Here is a 16,761-nt window from a genome sequence, read left to right as displayed (position 1 = left end):
AGGCCTATAGTTTCCAGGATTGTTTCGGTCACCTTTTTTGAATATAGGAGTTACATGACCATCCTTCCAAGGCTGTGGTACCACACCTTCATCAAGCGATTTTTTAAATATAGTAAGTAAGGGTTTATCTAGTTCGTCACACAGTTCTTTGAGAATCCTGGGATAGATGCCATCCGGTCCTGATGCTTTTGAGGTATCTAAGTTCGATAGTTTTTTATGGATGTCCTTTAATGTGAAATCCAATTTATTTAGTGTAGTATTAAATCTCCAACTGTGGCATTGACTTTTAGCTTGCTTCTGGCATATTTATAAAAAGCGGAATCTCTTTGGCTTCCTTTGCAATTTTTCTTTCATGGTCTCTTTTAGCTTTCCGACACTCCCATTTAACTTGGTTGCACAATTTTTCATCTTGTATTTCTTCAGCTATCGGTCTTACTTGATATTTCGGGGTTCTGGTATACACCGTTGGACTTGAGGGAGCAGTCCTTTGGAAATGGGTTGCAAATTACAAAACCACTTCAAGGCTGAAAATGTGAAGTCTTGGGTTTAAATCTGACCAACAGTATGTGTGACCTTTGTTACAAACGCAAATGCATAGTCCCTTAAAAGTCTGATAACTGAACCTTGAGATTCCTGCAAATACTGTACACCTAGAAAAATGTGTGCCATGCATGTTGTTGCCTGAGGGAACAACCTGATGCAGAAGAAGAGACACTCTGAGGCTAAATGGCAACTTTTAATATTTGATGCATGATGAATGAAAATGTTCCCTTTGTTCCTATGAGAGAGTGTTTAACCTTTTACCTCGCTATGATGAAGGATTTGTTTTTAGACTGCAGTTGTATTCTAATTGGACATACACAATGTTTTGTGCAATGTCTGCCATCATCAAGCACTGCTCCTGATTTTTCCCCAACACATTTATTTCTTACAAACAACGCTTGGCTTTTAATCCCTGCAAAATTCACTGACCTACTGATGCCCCAAAACATTTACATTAGAAGTAACGTTAGTAGTAGTTACTCTGTTTCATAATTGTGTTTTCTCAATATATTAGAAATGGTTAGCTCGCTAACTCACAGCACATCTGCAGTAATATCAGAGGGACTTATGCGACCACATTGTTAAAATAAGCCAGTAAAACTTACATTTTAGGTAATCTTTTCCGCTGACTGCATGTGACAGTTAGCCCAATTCATTATCCCCGGATATCAATCAACAAGAGTTACAGTCACTGTGTGCATCCCTTTTTAGTGTCCACGTTTCCGTTGTATATTGAGCTTCTTGCTGCAAATACTTTACCCTCAAAATGATCAGTTCTTAATCAATTACTGTGCTCACTTCAAATCTTCAATAAATATATTCTCCCTTTAATGAAGGAAGAACCCAAAAACGAGAGCAGATTCTTCAATGAATTCAGATGGGGGCCACTATAAACTTTATTGATACTATCCATTAACAAACTCTCACACTGGGCTGAATCATCCTTTATCCAGTCAACTGCGTTTTCAGTAAAACCTTAACTTGCAGAATTTGGACGGTTCAGAAATATTTCAAAGACTAACCCCTAGTTTCCACCGGGTCCGTCTGCGGCGCGTTACGGCCGCGTTGCGGCCGCGTTGCGGCCGCGTTGCGGCTGCGCCGCCGCGTCCGCAAGGATCGCGGCCACTCTCAATGGGTGCTATTCCACCAGACGCGCCGCGTTACGGCTCAGAAGCGTCCCAGAAGCGTCTCGCCGCTGGGCTCCGCTCGAAATATGATTGAAGTCTATTTTTCGACGCGACGCAGCTGTAAGGTAATGTCGGGCAGGCAGGAAGTGGAACGTTCAGAGCATATATAGCATATATATACACACGCAAACTCATTTTTCAGACCCTATCCCTCCGTAGTCGTTCAAGTAGGAGGAGACATGCCAGCGTTCTCCTCCGGTTTACAGGCACTGTGTAAATTATAGCCTATATATCGAATAATTATGATGATTTTACCACTAAAATACAGCAACACATCTTTGATTCATGTCGTTTATAACTGGGATATTACAATTATTATTAACTTTGTCTGTACAAAGTCTGTCCAGGAAATATGCTCAAATCAACTGAAACTGCGAGCCGGCATGCACGACGCTCCGCTTCCGTAATGCTTCTGAAACGTTCGTGAAACGCGCCCGGTAGGGTATGACGCCGGAGGAGGCCGGACCAAAACCACGGCGCGCCCGTAACGCGCCGCAGACGGACCCGGTGGAAACTAGGGGTAACCCCCTGATCCCACCGGAAGCGTCTGCGCTGCGCCGCGCTGCGACCTCCTCCTGCGTCATAACCCACCAGGCACGTTTCAAAACGTTGCGGAAGCGGAGCGTCGTGTGTGCAGCCTCGCAGTTGTTGGATGAACGTTCCACTTCCTGCCTGCGCTGCGCCGCGTCAAAAATAGGATTCATCCTATATTTTAGAAATTCCTTGTGGCGAGGAGCTTCTGGGACTCTTCGAGCAGCGGTGCAGCGCGGCGCAGCGGGTCTGGTGGAATAGCATCCATTGACTAGAGTGGCCGCGATCGCTAAAAAACGCTGCAGCCGCAGCGCAGCGCAGACGCTCCTGGTGGAATTAGGGGGTAAGGATTTAGTAAAAGCACATATGTTTGGAAAGCACTGAGCATACAACTGGATACATGATATTTGGATTATGTCAGAGTTTGAGAGATTACAGATTTTATATAAATGTGTCGTTAAACGCAGACCCACATTATTTTCATTACACAAGAAATGTCTTGTTTTTTTAAAATTCTTAAATCACTGTGGAGACACGAGAGAAAACTCAAGTTTGATCAAAAATCAAGGTAGAACCAGGTGAGAACCTTTGGAGGTGAAGTATCAAGGTTCTGCACAGTTCCTTTGGTTAAAACTCATGCTCTGGAACCTCCAATTTGAGTTTGTGTCTAAACCTTTAAAGAAACTAATAAAAACACCAGATTGTATTTTAACCAACAGCAGTGGGTTGTTAGCCTCCCCTGAAGAACAATATGGGACTGCAGAGTGTGTGGGCACCTGTTTGCTGCTTACAGCCCCCCACCATAGGCAGCAGCGTTAAGTGGATGTGACTGCTCTGATTGCAGTCCATGGGAAAGCGAGAAGAAATAGCCCCCCTCTGATCACCAACGCGTCATATAATGTTTCAGCACACGCCCCTCCCCCTGTCTCGTTTTTCCCCTCACTCAACCTCTCCTTTGACTCACAGAGGCGGCTCACCACTGGCGCACGGACCGTTGAGGATACGGGCAGAAGATGGCTGACTTAGCCGGGCACCTCAAGCCCTCGGCGGCATCACCAGCAGCGTCACGCGGGCCGCTGAAAAGCTGCAAGACATCCGCCGTCTGGAGACTGTAAACAGCTGCCTCTCTTCTCTCACCCCCCCTCCTCAACCGCAAATATTGACAGAAGTATCTCAGAGGGAACATGGCAGAGATGGAAAAAGAGGGCAGACCTCCGGAAAATAAAAGAAGCCGAAAGCCAGCGCACCCGGTGAAAAGGGAAATAAATGAGGAGATGAAGGTAAACAGGCTCTGTGCACACTTGCATGTGATTACCCGTGGAGTGCTTGCTCCTCTGTGGAAATAAACTCAAGTGCAATAGGCTGCATGATAGTGAAACTTTGATTTATGATTAATTTTTTCATACCCAAGTTCTATTGTGACGCTGAATGGCAGCATGAGCAGCGGCAGTATTTACCGCCTTGCACAATGGATGCGGCACCCATTCAGCGCTCCTGTAGTAAGTTTGGAATCAATGAGGAATACAGTGTGTCGCCCTCATGTCATCATTTATCCGTTTGTGTTGCCCTGCCTGCCTTTCATGGAGTTAATGGAAAATCCAGTGCGTCAGTGAAGGCGTCAACAGTGCCTCTACTATTACTATTAATACTGTTACACTACGGCGCAAAGGAGAGCAGACCAATGTGCATAATTAGGATACATCAATGGGGGGGCACGCTCGCATTTCCACGATGCGTGTGTGTTTTTGTTTATGCGTGTGTGTGGCCAGAGGCGTAGTGATCCAGATGTGCGTCTGTGAGCTTTACGCACTCGAAAGGAGCACATTGTCTCCAGTGTTCGGCCTATCCCCAATATTCACCCTCACCTTGTTTCTTTTTTTCTTTTTGGTGCATATTGTGATTTTTGAGCTCTGAGCTGTGCGGTTCATTGTGGAGAAAGAAAGTGCTCAATTTGTGTGTGTGTGTGTGTGTGTGTGTGTGTGTGTGTGTGTGTGTGTGTGTGTGTGTGGTGTGTGTGTGTGTGTGTGTGTGTGTGTGTGTATGTGTGTGTGAGAGAGAGGGGAAGGATGTGTGTCCGCTTTGTCTTCATCTCCTCATTGTTTGTACACATTTGGGCAGAGACACATCTGCTCTCTGCAGGTGATCACGTTGGGGAGAATTATTGTAGAAATGATGGTTTTTAGGCTGTCAGAGAGAGGCGCGAGGGTGCTGGCTCTGAGCGAGTTCTGAAACAACCCTGTGATAAAGAAGCCTTTTTTTTGCATTTAGACCTCTCCATAATACCACGCGCGTTCACGTGCCACCACTTACTGTAAAACACATTTTTTTTTATGACAATAGATGCTTTGTTGGTGGTTAACAGAGAAACAAGGGATCATGCAGTAACATGGAATGGAGTCGGTCAGGCTCTCTCAATGGAGACATTTCCTTATTTCTTATCAGGGGGCACTTGTGGTATTCTCAGTGGAGCCGAGTATTTATGAGCATCATTTAAACACATCTGTCTGTCCACGTTTTTATTTGCTAATTCTTTAATAGAGCTAAATATTACCACAAATCAATTTGGACTGTGAAAATCTATTAAAATGTCTCCTGTTGTAATTTATCAGATAGACCGAGTAATTATGGGATGTCAGTCAGATATGATGTTTTATTTGCAGGTTTATGATAGATGCTGTGTGACGTGGGTCATCATTCAGGGTTCAATGCATTGACAGATTTCGCAATATTTTTAACGTGTCGGTTAAACATTTAATTTGATGAAAGCAGCCTAATATGTCATTTTTATTTGTAAGCACAATGTAGTGACTGTTATCAGTCATGGCTGTGAGATGGGATATGAATATACACCTAGGGACGGGACGATCTAGGATATTATAATAGATTATGATACAATTGAATTTAAATCTGGATATTTGTGAATATCCTCACAGGAACTTTAGAAAGCTTTGTAGTAGCTGTTATCATAAAACATTTGAACAAAAATACAGCCTGTTTTTTCAGTGCAGGAATAAAATGTAAAAAAAGACTTTACATTTATATTTTTGTCGTTAATTTATTTTCTTTAAAAGGATGTTCTGTTAAAAAGACGTGATGCAAAAATATTTTTTTCTTAACATTTTCAAAGTTCCTGTGGTTCCAATATGCCAAATTAAGAAGTTTTGAGCATATTTTATACAGTATATTATCAGAATAACGTTCCGAATCTCAAATATTTTGACCGAATAATCTTGACATTGCATTTTCACATTCTCACTTACTCAGATATCTCCGACCAAATGAAAAAGCAGTAGCTTGTGGATTTTCCCATAGATATGTCAGTAAAAAACACCGTTGTATTGCTGGGCTATAGGGAAAAACACCTCTCCCACAACAAGTCCTTTATCTCCGCCGACACCGTGGAGAAGCGACTGAATGAAGGAGCAGATGTGGTTAAGGTGTCAAAACTCAAAACACTTTCAAAGGCTAAACAAGTTTGATTGTAGCTCATTACGCAACCTTGAATATCATCTCCTATTACACACACACACACACACACACACACACACACACACACACACACACACACACACACCACACACACACACACACACACACACACACACACACACACACACACACACACACACACACACACACACACACACACACACACACACAAGCGGCTGTCCACAGATTTGATTTAGGAAAACAGAGATCCACTGATAGATGAAAAGCAGCTGCAGCTTCCCTTTCAATACCTTCATTGTTAGTGTGACATTACGGGAGTTAATAAGTTGTCGAACAAATATAATTGTATCTGATCTGATTAAGGTCATTGGCTGGAAGCATTAGAAATGAGCGTGTTAACCTGAACGCAGCATTGCAAGCGGCACCTTATTAACAGTATGTGCCATAATAATAGCCAAATAAGTTAAGCGTATTGATTTCCTGCAGAACACTCTTCGATTCTGCTCTATCAAGTGTTCAGAACAAAAGGACCCAGTTTTCCTCTCATCCTCAATATTTCAGACCAAAACACACAGACAGACACACAATGTGCCCTTGTGAGGGATCATACAGTCCGACAGTGTTTCCTTCATCTGGCTGCTTAATGTGTGCCACGGTAAAATAAGCTCCGGTGAGTAATCAAGGACACGGAGGAGTGGGCATGGAGGGGATATGAGAGGGCTGCAGAGAGTGGGCTAAGAAACAGTGGAGAAAGGAATGTATACAGCGCAGGGCTGGCTTAGCTGTAAAAACTGTAACCTGAGTGTCTCCGCCAGATCAGATATCAAGGAAAGTAGAGGGGAATGAAAGCAGAGGAGAGAGGGAGAGGCAGAGGAGGAGAGGAGTGGAAAAGTGGAGAAGGAGGAGGCAAAGGGGAAACTTGGCATGTGGATTCGGGAATGTTATCACGGTGTACAGTGACCTGCTCTGGTTTCTGTCCACAAGGTATCCAGTTCCCACCATCATCATTCCCACAAGCCCTGCTGGCCACCAATGGGTCTTACTGGAGGGAAACTGAGGGGAAGACTGTAGAGAATTTAAATGTATTTTTATCAGTGTCCACTGCTGAATATATGGCAGAGAAGTATCAGCTCGTGAATCTGTTGTGAAAGTATCATCGTCCTGCACAGACTCTGTTAAACCACCATCTTGTCTTTAACGAGGACAAAATGGGTGTTTCTCTGCTGATGGTTTCGTCTTGTTAAAAGTTTGTATAAATGCTACAACATATTGTCATATTGTCATATTAGAGGTCACACCCTCAGTGCACAAACGCTTTAGCAGAGCGATTTCAAAGCTGATGGCACAAACGGTCCTAATTGAGCACAATAATCTTCAAATATCACACTGTGAGAATATAGAGTACTGCAGGGATCACATACAGAAAGCCACTTCCTCCATTATAGTTTGAATTATAGCAGAAAATAAGCTTTGTGGCCAACACATGTGTATTTACATGTCTTGTTGAACACGATACTTTCAGTCTCCACATATTTGCAACACTTTATCATTTTTTAAATGCAATCGCTAGAAGTAAGAACCTAATGTAGGCTATAAATGAACATCACAGTTGAAATGCTCAGCATCACCTCCGCTAGGCTGAAGACAGACTTGTGTTCACTCCAATGACGTTTAGTGGTTTCTTTTTTAGTGAACCTAGAAGCTTCTGACATTCAACAGCGCAGTGTTTACTGACATATTTTATGTTGTAGAACAAAAAACAACAATCTCTTAAGCATGTGTCAACAACAAACCTAACCAAAATCCATTCAACAAATCCTAGACTTTGATTGAGCGAACCAGAAGAAAGGTTTTAGGACTCATACCTGCACCACTCTACTGAGAGGCTAATATATGGTATGCTGCTTTCATCATCTGTAGCTGTGCCTCCTTCCAACAGTATGACAAGTAGGCTTCTCTTAGAATAATATATTCATTTAGAGGAAATAATATGGACATATTTCAAGTATATTATCTATATTTACAGCAAGAGTAGGATATGTCTTCTTTCAGAAGTTACATAGGGCGCTTTAAACACAGCATTTCATTATGTCAAGGGTATTTTTCCACCTGTTACCTTGATTTCTTTAAGAAGACATCATTTGTCTCGCATGGTGAACGTACAACCCCCAACAAGACGAGTAACACGCCTGTGCAAGTGTGAGACAGTTTATGCAGAACAGTTGTGTGAGAGTTTGTAAACAGATGTATAAGTTGTTTGTTTGCAGTTGTTTAACGCAGCCTCCATTCACTTCAATTTAAAAACAGGTTTCTCAGTTTTCCGAATCTTCGTTCTACGTGAGTCCTACAAGAACAAGTGAGTGAGTCATCGATTAACAAAAGCTCGTTTGGGGGTGAAGTATTCCCTTTAAAGACTATTAAGTTTGCTACAAGGTGATCTTAGAGCGAAGAGCACAATGTCCTTGATGTTTAAATAAGCATGTGTAAATAAAAGAAGGCACTCGGAGTAGAACCTCTACTTCTTTGCGTAGAAAGAAGTCAGTTGAGGTGGTACAGCTAGTGAGGTGTGCCGGGCACGTCCAGCTGGGAGGAGACGAGGGGCAGACCCAGACCCAGGTGGGGGAGCACCTTGGAATCCCTCAGTCAGAGCTAATGAGTGTGACCAGGGGCCTACAGACCCGGCGTCATGGGCGGGCCCCAGGATTTGGGCCCGACCAGCCAGGATTTGGGCCCGCTGTTTTAATCAGGGCTGAATACAACATTTTAATTGTTTTATTATTATGTTCAGTGGAGGCGCCAGGGTATACTTGGGTAGGCTCCAGCCATACCAATAAATGGCTTTTAAAGTAAGCTAAATAAAGTCCGCCAACTCGCTCGGAGTAAATTGCACAGACGCAGTTAGTAAGATTGATTTCAGCAGTCACTTGTCTGGAAATACCGAAGACTAGAAACGGTTTGAAAACTTTGTCACGTAGTGATCATCTTCTCATTAGCTAACATTAGATAACATCTTTGATAATGTCTTCTGGCAATCAGAATCAAGATAACGACGTGGTGTTGTTGCAGAAAGTCCCGACGGAGAATATTTTTTGCTGTCGTACATCTCTATATACATCGATACAAAAAACATTACGTGTTGATAGAAATCAACACGTAATTAAATAAGACCCCACGGTTTGATGATTGATGTGTGGGCTGTCTTTCATGTTGACACACAGAACAATGGGGGCTTTCCACCCTTATCCACAATGTAAAGTAATTCCAGCCTCTTCCCTCTTCTCTCTGTGAGGAGCAGCAGGTTCAGCTTTCAGAACAAAGTAACAAAAAACTGAAATGGCATTCATTTTTTTAAATATGTCGTGTAGTAATAGATGTATTTATTTTTCTTCTCAAGAGAGGACCAGAATGTGTATTTTATGTTAGTATTTCAAAAAATCTCCTGTGGGAGAATCTCCCCAGACCCCCCTGCAGGCGTTGGGTTTTCAGCATGTCAGCTCTTTCACAATTCAGTTTTCCCGGGAAATGTAAGTTTCGGAGTGGGCCCGCCCTGGTACATCAAATGCCCGCCCAGAGACCTATTTCTGCCGCCGGGTCTGGGGGCCTATACTACGAAGCTGGTTCAACCTAACACTGGATATGTTGAGCTTAGCCGGTTGGCCTAATCCAAAACATACGCGCTCTCGCTAAACTGTACTACGACGCTGGTTATCAAGTGGATCGCTCAAGCCAGCCGTGTCCTATCTAGTTAGGTGCGCGTTCACATGAAAGGGGTGGTATTTGGAGCATTCGACCAATCACAAACATGGAGAAGCGTACTGACAGCGCAGCGTCATACTTCCTGAATGAAAATTCAACTATAATATTAGACATATGAAGAAGTTAAACTTAAACATCCATGACTTAAACACTTTATTCCAGGATCAAAGCCACAGAGCTGCACCTGCAAGGTGAATACAGCTGGCAAAAGTGTTTGAATGCGTACATTAACAGGTTTATGATATCACTGCCCCGTCTCTAAAACACGATCTGACTTTAATTACATTTGACTCGAGTGTTTCGTCAACTTAATGTGTTGCTTAAAATAATACTTCTGCATCCAGTCTGTGACACTGTGAGTGTTGCACGGCCAGATACGGCTCAAGCTGACTCAGATAAGGAGATATATGATACATTATGAAGTGATATGCCGCGGACTGTACTTAATGTACTCTGATCCGGTTACTTATGTTGTGGCCGATATTTAAGTAAGCCTTTCTTAACGCTAATGTTTATAATAGTCAGATTGCTCTGAAGATGGAGGTGATATTCTATTAATGTTCACGTTCACACAGTCGGGTGATTTTTGCCGGCCGTCTTTCCTGCGACGGCAGTTTTTCTGTATTTCCTTTCTCCTGTAATATGACTTGATCGCTTTTAAACTCCGCACACTGAGCTCTGATTGGTCAGCAGGCGGTGCTTTCACTGAGTTGAGCTCTTAGCCTGCAACCTAACCTGGTCCCGACCAGGTTAGCTGCTTAGCATATTACCATGGAGATCTAGCCTGCTAAAAAGAGAACCAGCTTCGGATGACCGGAAGCCGGAGTTTTCCCTGAATTTAGCCGGCTAAGCGAAAATCCTGCCTTCATAGTATACCCCCCTGGAAGGGAACTGCTTCCCTTTGCGACCCGACCCCGGATAAGAAGCAGAGATGGGATGGAATGGACGATGCTCAATCAAAACGCATAGATTTATTTGTAATCTGATGGTGACACTAAATAGAAAGTGTTTTTGTCTTCTTGGCAGCATTACTGAGCTTTTATGCTGTCAGTCTATTACGTTGTTGTTGTTGTTGTTGGTGGTGGTGGTGTTGTTGTTGTTGTTGTGTAAAGTGGACAAGTTGATGTGGAGATGGTTCTATAGAAAAAGTTGTGGGAATCACTTAATAGTTCTCATTCTCTGGGGACAATGAGCACCCAAAAGCAGATCGTATGGTGCCGCTGCCTTTTTGTTTTTAAATAACCCTGACATGGACTGAAAGTTTGGCGGAGGGGATTTCAACTTGATCTTGGCAGCAAACAAAAGGTCAGGGTTAAAAATGGGCAACAATATAATAAGTCCTGGAGGCGTGGGTTTCATCAAATGTTTGCCTTTTTCAAACCCTTGTAACTCCATAAATAATAACATCATTTTGGCAACCTGAAGCAGAAACTGCACTTCCAGCTGACCTTTGTTCCGCTGAGGCTTTTGGGATGAATAAACACTGATATAAAAAAGGGATTTTGTATGTGTGAAACCAAATCAAAAGGCTATACATTTAGTGTGGTATATAGACCTCTGGTAGCCTTCACCTCCCCAGCTCAGCCAGAGCCAGAGCTGGTGCCGCTGCTTTGATGAGTCGCCAACCGGGATTAGATTCCACCCTTAATATTACTCCCACTTTCTCAAAGTAGTAGCGTGACACAGAGGACAGGATGGCAGAGAGGAAAGGGAGACAGAGAGATGCTGTGTTTTTTTGTCTCTGTGATGCGGTTGTTTTACAGCCACAGGAGTTGGGTTATGCTCCAACTCATTTGTTCAAAAGGTTTTTCTTCTTGACTTGTTCTACACAGGGTTTCATCCTTCAAGTTGGGATAATTGCTACAGTTGTGTTTGCCAGTGTTTACTTTAAGTCTGCCAGAGCACGGTTACATTTTGGTTAGAAAACTTCTTGAGTTAAGATATCATTCATGTTCTTAAGTTATGTTTTTTTTACTTTTCAAGGAATATTTGCCTTTTAAGGGCGCCTTAAAGGTGACATGTCATGCTTTTCCGGTGTTATTGCCGTCCCCTTGTGTGTTATGAAGGTTTTTATGCATGTAAACGGTCTGCCAGAGTCAAAACCCTAAAGTACACCATGTCGGGAGTAAAACTCTAAAAACAGAAAATACCTCCCTCCCCAAAACGCCTCGTTGGAGACACGTCACTGTCCATTTTGATTCTTCAGGGGACATCATGATGTTCATGTCGTCCCCGGAACGAAATGGACCAATCCGTGGAGCCGTTACGTTACGTCCGCGGAGCCGTTACGTTAAGCCCCCGCTGATTGGTCCAAATTGACCAATCCACGGACTTCCTCCTCACACACTCAGTGCAGGCAGCTCTGCTAATCTCTCCTCCCTGCTGCAGGCTGATAACAGACAGTTGGGATCGCGGCGACATTCTCTCTGCAGACCCATTCTCACAGCGTTTATCAACCTTTTTCTTCTCAATATCAAGCCACACTTATTGTTTTTACTTCGGCTGTGACTTTGTGTGTGCTCAGGGTGAGTTTCGCTGTGTTTCGCTGTGTATCGCTAAACAAGGAAATCACACCTCCACGGAGCTTAGCGCGATTCACAACGTCCCGACTGGTCCCGGCCAATCGGAGCACACTGGGCTCACAGGGAGGGGGGGGCAAGAGCTGCAACGAGCCGTTTAGTGGAGAGAGTGAATACACACACTATACAGAGATGCTGTATGCGAAACCAATGTGAGTTTGGAAAATTGCACAGTATAAATCTATTCTAGTAGACCTCAACAATGGAATTATGATCAGTGGAAATGGCCATTTCTTTAACATAGACACTGAAGGTGGAGTGAGTGACGGCAAGGTGCAGTCAAGTGTCGCAGCTCGGATTCCAACCTGGGACTCTAACGACTCACCATAGTTAGACATATCTTTATATTCACAACTTTTTTACCTCAGTTAACATTTTATTGACAGTTTTATATTCTCAATCACTAGTTTTAAAAACTTTTTAAATACAGCATGATGTTCATTTAGTAAAAAGAGAAATGCTGACTAAACCCCCAGAACACCATCGCCACCGTCCAGCATGGAGGTGGACACATTATGCTTTGGGGGTGTTTCTCAGCTAAGGGGACAGGACGAGGACATGTACCGTAAAATATTGATCGATAGCCTCCTTCCCTCAGCCGGGACACTGAACATGGGTCATGGGTGGGTCTTCCAGCGGGACAATGACCCTGAACATACGGCCAAGGCAACACAGGAGAGGCTAAAGAAGAAGCAGAAGGTGGTTTCTCCACCAAGTACTAACACATGAAGTACAAGGGGATCAAATACTTATTTCCCACAGTTAAATGCAAATACATGTTTCTCTTTTATATATGTCTATTTCTGGATTTTATTTTTGATATTCTTACTCTCACTGTTAAAATAAACTCACCATTAAAATTATAGACTGTTAATTTATTTGTAAGTGGGCAAACTTACAAAATCTGCAAGGGATCAAATACTCATTTCCTCCACTGTAGCTTTAGCTGGGATCAGGAAGTGGTAGGGTAGTACATGTGACTTCCAGGAACCTTCAGGAAGAGTGAGCACTGCTGTCACTCAGCATTGTTCAAGCAGAAGCACTGTTACGTGAGCAAACAGGAGCTGCACTGCTTCACCACCAACCTTTGGAAGAGAAACCCTGAGATTCTAAGTGTTTGGATTAGACTTTAATTACTGTTAATAACAGCCGCATGTCTTCTTGTCAGTGTTAGATGCTGCATGGGACGTCCAGATGTTCATACATAGGGTTTCTTGTCAACACTGCTTCACCTGTAATTGACTTGAAGTGAACCCTCCACCTTTGTGCCCATTGACAACCCAACCACAGCGGTATTTCACAACAGGCAGATCAATAACTGCTGTCATTCTTCATTCCAGTGTTTAGACCTTTTACTTGGTGTGGATAATTCACTTCTGCACAGAAAAGCAGAAACTGTGTGCTCTGTATGAACAAAGCAAAACTGATCCTTGAGCAGTTACTACTCTTAATTGCAAATACCACACATAAACAGAGTGAATGTGCCAATGAAGCAGGAGGAAATCTGCCTCTGTTGCTAACATACTATACTACAATGTCTCAAATATGCAAAGGCAGATCAAAAAACTGTGTGTTAATATGTGTGTGTGTGTGTGGGTTTATTCCCCATTGAATCGCCTTTACTATAATACCTCTGTACACAATAGCCAAACTGCGCTGGCTTTCTGTTAGTTGTATTTGATTCACTAATTGATTCGGTTGACCCTCCTGTCTCCATGTTGGTGTTCCACCATGCAGGCCAAGCTACATAAGGTGGTTCATTGGGGAAATACACCATAAGCCATCTCCACTGAGACCTTGCAGTTTCAGTTTATTTGGCCAAATTAAATTCTGGTTTCAGACTCGGTCAGTTTTCCACCCACAGGAAATCAAGAATCAATACTTGAATCCTGCCTCCAGTAGTGAGAGCACACTCTCCAGAGGAATCTGCACTCATGTCAGAACTTCTCTCTCTCTCATCTTCTCGGGATGAAAACACTGTGTGCAATGATGGCCTGCAACTAACGATCATATTCTTTATCAATTCATCTGCTGGTTCTTTTCTCGATTTAATCGCTTTGTCTACGAAATGTGAGAAATAGTGAAAAATGCCCAACCCAGTTTCTCAAAGTTGAAGGGGAAGTCTTTAAATGTATCGTTTCATCAGTCCTAAACCCAACGGTTTTTTATTTAAAAAAGACATATTGTGTTAATGAAGGGTTCATATGTGTATGCAGTGTCTCTACTGTGACGTGTCTCCATGCTTTAATGTTCAAAAAGCTCTTTATTTTTCTCATACTACCTGTGCTGCAGCACCTCTTTTCACCCTCTGTCTGAAACCAGAGCCCAGTCTGCTCTGATTGGTTAGCTGGATGGCCTTGTTGTGATTGGTCAATCTCTTATGTGTCAGAAATGTCCCGCCTCTTAGCAATCCATGTTCAATGTGTTGAATTGCCTTTATTGTACTCCTTTGTTAACTTTCGTAATCGTCACTTGGTGAAATTCGCTCTCCTATTGGCTGGTGTTCCAACACATTGTACTTGATAGGCTAAGGCGGTGTTTACACGAGAACAAAACGGGTTGTATCTGCTACTTTTCTCTTGCATATAGCCCGTTCGTTCACACGACGCCATAAAGAACCGCGGAAACGGACCCCTAAAACGATAACGGGTCCCAAGGTGGATAGATCTGCGGACGGAACGCTCTGTGGGGCCAAACGGCTGCGTGTGTACGCCCTATACGATCATTTCCTGATAACGATGAAGCCATAGCCCCGCCTCTCCCCACCTCTGCTGCTCACTGCTGTAGCATGGTCAGTAGCAGTAGCTACTGACCATGCTACAGATGTTAGTGCAAAATCTACAGCTCCTCTACCACAACCATCAGCAACAAGTGGACATGGAGAATTACATGAACTACATGTTGCTAAATCCACGCGGGGCATAAACAGAAGGGCAACCATGGCAACCATGCTCAGGGGTCTTCTTCGCTGCTTTTGGTGTATTTTGTGGCGGCAGTAAAACCTTAACTTGCAGAATTTGGACGGTTCAGAAATATTTCAAAGACTAACCCCTAGTTTCCACCGGGTCCGTCTGCGGCGCGTTACGGCCGCGTTGCGGCCGCGTTGCGGCGTTGCGGCTGCGCCGCCGCGTCCGCAAGGATCGCGGCCACTCTAATGGGTGCTATTCCACCAGACGCGCCGCGTTACGGCTCAGAAGCGTCCCAGAAGCGTCTCGCCGCTGGGCTCCGCTCGAAATATGATTGAAGTCTATTTTTCGACGCGACGCAGCTGTAAGGTAATGTCGGGCAGGCAGGAAGTGGAACGTTCAGAGCATATATAGCATATATAACACACGCAAACTCATTTTTCAGACCCTATCCCTCCGTAGTCGTTCAAGTAGGAGGAGACATGCCAGCGTTCTCCTCCGGTTTACAGGCACTGTGTAAATTATAGCCTATATATCGAATATTATGATGATTTTACCACTAAAATACAGCAACACATCTTTGATTCATGTCGTTTATAACTGGGATATTACAATTATTATTAACTTTGTCTGTACAAAGTCTGTCCAGGAAATATGCTCAAATCAACTGAAACTGCGAGCCGGCATGCACGACGCTCCGCTTCCGTAATGCTTCTGAAACGTTCGTGAAACGCGCCCGGTAGGGTATGACGCCGGAGGAGGCCGGACCAAAACCACGGCGCGCCCGTAACGCGCCGCAGACGGACCCGGTGGAAACTAGGGGTAACCCCCTGATCCCACCGGAAGCGTCTGCGCTGCGCCGCGCTGCGACCTCCTCCTGCGTCATAACCCACCAGGCACGTTTCAAAACGTTGCGGAAGCGGAGCGTCGTGTGTGCAGCCTCGCAGTTGTTGGATGAACGTTCCACTTCCTGCCTGCGCTGCGCCGCGTCAAAAATAGGATTCATCCTATATTTTTAGAAATTCCTTGTGGCGAGGAGCTTCTGGGACTCTTCGAGCAGCGGTGCAGCGCGGCGCAGCGGGTCTGGTGGAATAGCATCCATTGACTAGAGTGGCCGCGATCGCTAAAAACGCTGCAGCCGCAGCGCAGCGCAGACGCTCCTGGTGGAATTAGGGGGTAAGGATTTAGTAAAAGCACATATGTTTGGAAAGCACTGAGCATACAACTGGATACATGATATTTGGATTATGTCAGAGTTTGAGAGATTACAGATTTTATATAAATGTGTCGTTAAACGCAGACCCACATTATTTTCATTACACAAGAAATGTCTTGTTTTTTTAAAATTCTTAAATCACTGTGGAGACACGAGAGAAAACTCAAGTTTGATCAAAAAATCAAGGTAGAACCAGGTGAGAACCTTTGGAGGTGAAGTATCAAGGTTCTGCACAGTTCCTTTGGTTAAAACTCATGCTCTGGAACCTCCAATTTGAGTTTGTGTCTAAACCTTTAAAGAAACTAATAAAAACACCAGATTGTATTTTAACCAACAGCAGTGGGTTGTTAGCCTCCCCTGAAGAACAATATGGGACTGCAGAGTGTGTGGGCACCTGTTTGCTGCTTACAGCCCCCCACCATAGGCAGCAGCGTTAAGTGGATGTGACTGCTCTGATTGCAGTCCATGGGAAAGCGAGAAGAAATAGCCCCCCTCTGATCACCAACGCGTCATATAATGTTTCAGCACACGCCCCTCCCCCTGTCTCGTTTTTCCCCTCACTCAACCTCTCCTTTGACTCACAGAGGCGGCTC

The sequence above is a fragment of the Pseudochaenichthys georgianus genome, chromosome 22, assembly GCF_902827115.2.
Source record: "Pseudochaenichthys georgianus chromosome 22, fPseGeo1.2, whole genome shotgun sequence".
NCBI lineage: Eukaryota > Metazoa > Chordata > Actinopteri > Perciformes > Channichthyidae > Pseudochaenichthys > Pseudochaenichthys georgianus.
The sequence above is the reverse complement of the archived record's forward strand: the minus strand, read 5'-3'. Positions refer to the sequence as shown.